Here is a 9,292-nt window from a genome sequence, read left to right on the forward strand (position 1 = left end):
TATGGGGTTGCAATCCCCTTCAGCTACTTCAGTCTTTCAGCTAACTTTTCCTTTGGGGTGCCAGGCTCTGTCCAACAGTTGGCTGTGAGTATCTGCGTCTGTCTTAGTCAGGTGTTGGCAGAGCCTCTCAGAGAACAGCTATACCAGACTCCTGTCTGCAAGCACTTCTTGGCATCAGCAATAGTGTTTGGTGTTTGTGGATGAGATGGATGCTAAGTATGGTAGTCTCTGGATGGCCTTTCCTTCAGTCTCTGTTCCATTTTTTTCTCCCTGAATTATTTTTAGATGGGAATTATTCTGGGATAAAGATTTTAAGATGGATGGGTTGCCCAATTCCTCAACTGGAGGAACATGACTATCTAATGTAGGTTGTCTGTTCAGGTTCTACCTCCCTTCTGTTTGTGTGTTTAGGTAATGCCATCCCCAATGGGTCCTGGGAGCCTTTTGCATCCTTGGCATCTGAGACCTTCTAGTGGTTTCCCCTAGTTCCCCACTCTGCACTGCTACAAACTTTTATTTGTTTGTTTATTTGTTTATTTTTTTGATATTTTCTTTAGTTACATTTCAAATGTTATCCCCTTTCCAAGGGGCTCTCCTCCCATTGATGACCAACAAGACCATCCTCTGCTACGTATGTGGCTGGAGCCATGGTTCCCTCTATATGTACTCTTTGGTAGATTAGTCCCAGGGAGCTCTGGAGGGTCTGGTTGGTTGATATTGTTGTTCTTCCTATGGAGTTTCAAACCCTTTCAGAAGCTGGAGAGATGGCTCTCTGGGTAAGAACACTGGCTTCTCTTCCAAAGGTCCTGAGTTCAATTCCCAGAAACCACATGGGGGCTTATAACTATCTATCTATTTATTTATTTTATTTCGTTATTTTACTTATTTACATTCCAGTCATTGCCTCTCTTCCATCCCTCATCCAATTCCTCTTCACTCTTGGCTCTGAGAAGCCCCCCCTCCCCAGGCATCCTCCAGGTTATGTTTTGAAATTAGTTTGCTAACTAGTACACATAGACAAAACTTTTTATATAGCATTAATTTTGGTTAAGCCACCCACCCTATCCATTTCTATACCATTTCTATATTTACATCCATATTTAATGTTTTAAGCCTCAATGTATTCTTTATCTTTCATATCTTTGCATTCATTATCCCTTTAATTAGATTTTTAATTAATTTGAAATATAGCTGTCTTCTATTAGCTTCTTTTGCTGTAGAGCTTTTTAGTTTCATATGATCACATTTCTTTACCCTTCATAGTATTTTCTGAGTTAATTGAGTCTTATTTAGAAAATACTTTCCTGTGCCTATTAATTGTTTGAAGAAACTGGATATGCCTGCACTAGATAGATGCATATATGTTTAGAACTGTAATGTCCTCATGATATGTCATTGATGGTTATTTGTCTTTTCTAGTTTTGGTTTCAAGTTGATTTTGTCAGATAATAGAATAGCTTTGTCTTCATGGCATTCACTTTGACTACATTTTTCCTCACTCTTCAACTCTAAGGTATCATTTATTACTACTTTTGGTCATAAACTGTGTTCCTTAAAGGACGTAAAACTTGAATTGTGTTTTCTAATCTATCCCCAAAGTCTGTTTCTCCTTATTAGCAAATCAAGGCAAATAACTCTTAATTTTCAGAGTTATTGATATCTGTGTTGATTTCTGTCAATTAGTTAACTCTATGTTGTTTTGTTAGACCTCTTTTGATCCTAGTACTGTTCATTTATTCCATGTGGAGTCTTTGGTGTGTTTATTAATCTCTTTAGATTTATTTTTTTCTGGTATCTTCTGTAGTATGGGCTTAGAGCTTCCATCCACTGTTCTTAGATGAGGAGCATAAGGAAAACCCACAAGGCATATGCTACAAGGCAAGATGTATGCACCTGAGTGTCAGAAAGTTGGTTAAGTATTGGAATTTATGCATGACATGGTGCAAAATCTTTCTGTTAAATTCGCAGAAAGAGTCATCTTTCTTGGTGATATATACACATAAGTGAATCAGGTGAGAAAGAAATTCCCAAATTATTTTAAAGATCATCCTCTTTGACATCACAGACCAAAAGTTTAATGCTGCTTACTTCTAACTTTCTCCTTAATATAGATGAAAAGAAAATCATATTTATATGTTAAAACAACACACAAGCTAAATAGACGTTTTTTATCAAAATCTAATCAAATGCTTCCTCCCTGACACATCTAGTAAAAAAGAAAGAAAAATAGAAACAATGAAAAAATATCTATCCTTCCTTTTATATATGTAACTATTTCATTTGTTACCCCTTCCTTCCCAGTCCCACCCCCAAGACTTCTTCATCCTATGTCCCCTCCACTTTGACTCTGAGAGGTTGCACCCCTTCCCCATATGTCCACCTATCTTACCCACCACCTACTCCCAGCTCAGCCTCCCATCCTTTCCCTGAAGCATCAAATCTTTACAGCATTAGGCATATCCTCTGCAACTGAGGCCAGACATGGACTAGCCAATATTTGCTCTTTGGTTGGTAGCTTGGTCTCTGGGAGCTCCCAGGGGTCCAGGTTTGTTGCCACTGTAGTTATTCCTATGGGGTCCCAATCCCCTTCAGATCTTTCAATCCTTCTGCTAACTCTCCCACTGTGGTCCCTGACCACAGTCCAATGGTTGGCTGTATTTGTACCTGTCTCAGTCAACTGCTGGTAGACCATTTCAGAAGATATTTTTGATAAGATCGTGTCCTCAAGCACAACATGGTATCAGCAATAGTGTCAGGGTTTAGTGCCTGCCCAAAGAAATGTCCATCATTCTCACAGAAGATGGACATTTCCCTTTTCCCTTCACCTCCTTTTTTCCACCAGGCCCCTCCTTCCCCCTGCCTCCCATGATTATTTTGTTCCCCCTTCTGAGATTGAAGCATCCTCAATGATGACCAACTAGGCCATACTCTGCTACATATGCAGCTAGAGCCATGAATCCTACCATGTGTATTCTTTCATTGGTAGTTTAGTCCCTGAGAGCTTTGGGGGTACTGGTTAGTTCATATTGTTGTTCCTCCTATGGACCTGCAAACCCCTGCAGCTCCTTAGGTCCTTTGTCTAGCAAGCACTTCTTGGCATCTACAGTAGTGTCTGGGTTTGGTGATTGTATATACGATGGATACCCAGGTGGGACAATCTCTGGATCAGCATTTCTTCAGTCTCATGGATGGAGTTACAGAAAGAAAATGAAATCTAACTTTTTGAGTTCTTTATAAATATTGTATATTAGTACTCTATAGGATGTAGGACTGGTAAAGATCCTTTTTTTTCCGATTTTTAACAGATAATCCTTTATTCAATGCCCTTTCTGTTGGCAATACAAACAAATGTCTTCATCCCAAGAAGTCTAATCTAAAAGTCTTTTTTTTAAATATTATTTATTATTATGTGTTTTCTTCAATTACATTTAGAATGCTCTCCCAAAAGTCCCAATCTTTTGGCTGCTGTTTTGTCCTATTGACAGTATCCTTTGCCTTACAGAAGCTTTGTAGTTTTATGAGGTCCCATTTGTTGATTCTTGATCTTAGAGCATAAGCCATTGGTGTTCTTTTCAATAACTATTCCCCTGTGCCCATGTGCTCGAGGCTTTTCCACACTTTCTCTTCTATGTGGTACATTTACAGAATGGAATAGTACTCAGCTATTAAAAACAATGACTTCACAAAATTCACAGGCAAATGGATGGATCTCTGAAGTATCATCCTGAGTATGGTAACTCAGTCACAAAAGAACATACATGGGATAATTGGGTATTAGGCAAAGAGTATCGAATACCCACAATATAACTCACATCCCACATGAAGCTCAAGAGGAAGGAAGGCCAAAGAGTTAATGCTTCAGTTCTACTTGGAAGGGGGAAAAATATAATCAAGGGAAGTAGAGGGGTGGAGGGACTTGGGAGGAAGAGAGGATGGGGAGGGGAAATAGAGGGGCAGAATCAGGTATGGGAGGAAATGAAGGAGCTGTACAGAGGGTCAGGGAATGGAACAGAGGTGTATAGCAATGGGGGTGGGGAACTGGGGGTAGCAATTAGAATGTGCCAGATGCCAGAAAAGCAAGAGCCTCCCAGGACCCCACAGGGATGACATTAGCTGAAATATGTCACAGAAAGTGAGGGAGAACCTGTCGAAACCATATCCAGAGGTTAGGCATGGCTCCCAGTTTGGGGATGAGGCTACCTACCCATCTCCAAAATTTTAACCCAGAGTTGCTCCTTTCTAAAGCAAATACAGGGACAAAGAGTAGAGCAGAGACTGAAGGAAAGGCCATCCTGAGACTGCCCCACCTGGAGAATCATCCCACATGCAGACACCAAACCCAGACACTATTGCAGATACCAAGAAGTGATTACTGGTAGGAGACTGATATATCTGTCTCCTGAGAGGCTCTGCCAGATCCTGACCAATACAGATGTGGATGTTTACAGCCAACCATCGGAATGAGCACAGGAATCCCAATGGAGCAGTTAAGGGAAGGACTGTAGGAGCTGAAGGAGCTGAAGGGACCTTATTTAGCATTCATGGGAGGGGAGGCCCTTGGTCCTGTGAAGGCTTGGGACTAGGACTGTGAAGAGGGAGTGGGTTGGTGGATGGGGAACATTCTCACAGAAGCAGGGTAAGAGGGATCGGATAGGAGGTTTGCAGAGGGGAAACTGGGAAAGTGAATGACATTTGAAATGTAAATAAAATATCCAATTAAAAAAAAAAAAAGCCCAGAGTTCTAAATTGTTGTAATGGAAATATAAAGAAGTTTCTTACAGAAAAAAATCACCCAGTTCCCAAGCAAGTTAAATGATATTTACCTGCATAATTCAGATGAATATATTTACATAATTTTTCTCCTTTTGAACATTTTAGGAATTCTTTGTCTCCTCTCTCTTGAGAATGAGGAATTAACACAGTGGCTGTACCTGTTCTCTTCTATACACCCGTGGAGTTGGAGGCATAAAAATGGCTTTTATCTAGACTATAATGATTAGATATTGATGCCCTTCCAAAAAATTCTTATAGAATGGCTATCTTTGTCCTCTTCATTGCTGATCTTGCCTTACTTGGCTCAGAACTTCTGTATTTTACTTAATTCGTATCATTATGGTTGATCATGTATGTTTGTTTACTTCATATCTTTCACTTCATATCACTGACATTCTCACTAAATATGATGACAATCCCAACACATAGATGTTTTTTCCCAATTTTTCATGTTTTCTTGAAGTATATTTTGTTTAATTTTCATATTTTACTCCTTCGGTATATAATCTTACCAAGTCATAGTTTACCTAAGAAAAAAATCTACAGAATTACAATGACTAACATTTTCACCGTCAAATTTATTTCTGATTTTTTAAAAGATATTAGAGATATGTATTTGAAGCTTGAGATGAGATTATATACAGGCATGTTTGATAATTAGTTTGCTACTAGATCTATTCAGTTTTCATATTATATGAAAACTAATATTATAAACATGTCAGTAATCTTTTCGTATGTTGATGATGAGGAATCTTAATCATTATAGCAGTGTGGGTTCTCTGTCCTTTTTTGTTAACTTGCTAAGGACTTTTACATATGTAGAAACATGCTGTTATGCACTTAAACTCTGTATTTATATTTCCCCCTCTTCGTTTTCTTCCTATTTGTTACCCATCACATTAGATGTTGATGTTCTGGTTTTCTCAGAATTACTCTTCTAGCATCTATAATATTTATTTATTTATGTTTTCCTCAAGGGGAGAATTTTCTGAACTTTACAACCAAAATGTTCTATTGATTTTCTTTGCTATAATACATTTAATTCCCAAGAGCTTTTCCTAATTATTTGATCGATCTTGATTTATAGTAGCATGTCATTTTAAAAATTAAAGCATAGCATCTACAAGGAAAGGGCACAAGTCTAGAGTAAAAAGTTCAATAAATACTTGTAATGTGAAAACATCTGTGAAGTCACCATACAAATTCAGAAATAAACTATCCCTAGCTATTACATAACCTCTTCTTTCCATTCCTGGTCACAGATGGCATTTTTATTAGTAAGAAACAACATTATAAAGTCTATGGACAGTATAGATTCAGGTTTACTCTTTTATATATTATTAGTGATAGTTATATGAGGGGGACACTGCAAGTATCCAGCATGAAAGTAAACCCTAAAGAGGTGAGAATATAAACTCAGTGTGTATTGACTTTGTCAACCCGAATAAGACTTTGGAGGTCTATGACAGGTTATTCATTGTCAGCATATTTAGCACAGACTACAATTTGAGAAAGAGTTTCCAGGCAACAATCATTCTCCTTCTGGGGTTCTAGCCAACAACCCTTCCAATTTCAGGTGCACAGTAAAACTTAAGGTGTTGCTAATTAAAAATTCCTTTACAAAGTACATGTGACCGTAATGGTAGAGTCTTTACCTACCTATAGAATTGCCGGTGGTCTTTGACCACTATCTTAAAGAATAGTAGGCTGTAAAATATATGAGAGCTTCTACCTAAGGATGTGTTATATTAATTTGGGAGGAGGGGAGTTAAAAATAAAGACCAAGAGAAAAAGAGTCAGGGCTACATATTCTATGAGATTTGAGTGAAATTTGCCTCTATAGCAAAAGATAGGTGAGGTCTGCCTCCACAGATGCAAAAAGATCAGCAGATCAAAAACAATATCCGCTTCCAGCCTTCTGGGTGGGAAACAGGTAAACTCTCCCTTGAGGGGAAATCATGCATGATTAACATTTCTGGTACCTAGAGGTCTGTGGCTACAAGGACTTTTGTGCTGCAACAATTGTATAATACACATGTTTATGTCATGTATGCAGTGCATTTGTCTCTCCCCGAAGTTAGTATACCTTTTATGCCTCAGAAAGTCAATGGAGGGCTAGCCAAACAACTCCGTGAGTAAAGGTGCTTGAAAGGCTTGCTGCCAAGCCTGTCAAGCCAGCCAGGCCTGGATATTTGCATTTAGTCCACAGGACCTACATGGTGTAAGGAAAGAACCAGCTCTTGACGGAGGGAGACAGACACACACACACACACACACACAGAGAGAGAGAGAGAGGGAGAGAGAGAGAGAGAGAGAGAGGAATATTTTTTTAAATACGTAATTTTGGATCTGAATTTCTTCCCAAAACACATGTGTTAAAGGTTTTGATCTGACAGTGGAGATACAGGCAAGTAAAAAATAAGAAAAGTTGACCCCTAGAGAGAGAACTTTCAGTGATTAGAAAAATTCCTTTGAAACAGGCATAGGACACAAACTGAAATTTCATATTTTAGTTAGTGGCATTAAAGTGAACAATACTGTTTCACTTCATGCCCCTTTCCTAATATTATGGATCCAGAAATGCCAATCATTATGGATTAAAAAATGTGAAACATTCCAAATATAACCTGGCAAAAATCAATATTATAGAATTGAATATATTACCGAAATAGAAATAGTCAATGCAGTAATTATCAAAATTTCAATTTTCAATTGTATTATTATGTGTCAGAAAAATATCACTAAAATTAGCATTAAAAAGTACCCCTGATGACCCAGGCAACACTAAGCAAAAAAGTCTGTACTGACACCATCATCATACTTGATCTCAACCTGTACTATAAATCCATAGTAACAGAAGAGGAAAATCATTGAAAACCACACATCAGACAATGGGTTAATATTTAGAATTCTTAAACTACTATAAAATTTCAAATCAAGAAGCTCCAAAATACACAGTCAATAAATTTTCTGGTAAAGTAAATTGACAGCCTTCCAAAGAATTATAAATGAAGCATAAATATTTCAATAAATATTCAACTTTCTTAGCCATCAAGGAAATGCAAATTTAAACATCTTAAGATTGCATCTCACCTCAGTCATAATCAACATCCTCCAAAAAAAAATAAATAAAAAAATTAAAATAAAACCTGCCAACAAATACCATGAATGTATGTGGAATCTGGAATACTGCTACATTGTATGAATACTGCTTTATTCACTAAGAAATCTTTGGAAAACATGAAAACCAGAAATAACTATAAACCAGTTTTATTACACGTAGATATAGACCCAAAGCCCTCTATGTCAACATTCCACATAGATTCATGGACATCCTTAATATTGCTTGATCTTTTCATAAAGAATTGGAATCCACGTAGGTAGCTTTCAAGAGAATGTGATACTTATATACAATGTAAATTACTCAATATAAAAACAAATAAAATAAAAGGATTTCCAGAAAAATGGATATAACAGGGAGATCATTAGCATAAACAAGATAAACCGATTCATACTCTACCACATCACATAGTCTGCCTGTCTCCCAGGAGGTCTGCTCTAACTAGGCACACAGTAGGCTTGCTCTTGGCAGGCACATTGAAGGCTCCCTCAAACAAGTCATAGCCTGGTCTGTCTCCCAGGAGGCCAGGCCTAACCTAGGTCACAGAGCTCTACCTTCCTCCAAAGGAGGCCAGCTCAGATCAGAGACATCAGGCCAGTTAACATAAGAAATAAACAAATGGTGAGAGGCAAGTACAAGATCAAAAGCACAAAAGCCAATGCGTCAACCGAACCATCAAAACCCAGTTCTGTAACCACAGCAAGCCCTGGATAGCCTAACATACCTGAAAAGCAAGATTCTGGCCTAAAATCCCATCTCATGAAGATGATAGAGGCATTTAAGGAGGATATAAATCACTCTCTTAAAGAAATATAAGAAAACACAGGCAAACAGGTAGAAGACCTTAAGAGGAAACAGGTCTCTTAAAGAAATACAGACTAAACCACCAATCAAAGAAAACACATGGTGGGACTCATGGCTCTAGCTGCATATGTAGCAGAGAATGGCCTAGTCAGTCATCAGTGGGAGGAGAGGCCCTTGGTCCTATGAAGGCTCTGTGCCCCAGTGTAGGAGAATGCCAGGGCCAGGAAGCAGGAGTGGGTGGGTTGGGGAGCAGGGGAAGGGGGAGGGGATAGAGGATTTTCAGAGGGGAAACTAGGAAAAGGGGTAACATTTGAAATGCAAATAAAGGAAATATCTAATTAAAGAAAAAAGAAAAAAAAAGAAATACAGAAAAACATAATCAAGCAGGTGAAGGAATTGGACAAAATCATCCATGTCCTAAAAATAGAAATAACAACAATAAAAAAATCACAAATCAAGGCTAGCCCTTGAGATTGACAACTTAGGAAAGAGATCAGGAGCTACAGATACAAGCATCAGCAACAGAATACAGGACATAGAAAAGAGAATTTCAGGCATAGAAGATATTGACACAAGCATCAAAGAAAATGCAAA

This window comes from Mus musculus, chromosome 6, assembly GCF_000001635.26.
Source record: "Mus musculus strain C57BL/6J chromosome 6, GRCm38.p6 C57BL/6J".
NCBI lineage: Eukaryota > Metazoa > Chordata > Mammalia > Rodentia > Muridae > Mus > Mus musculus.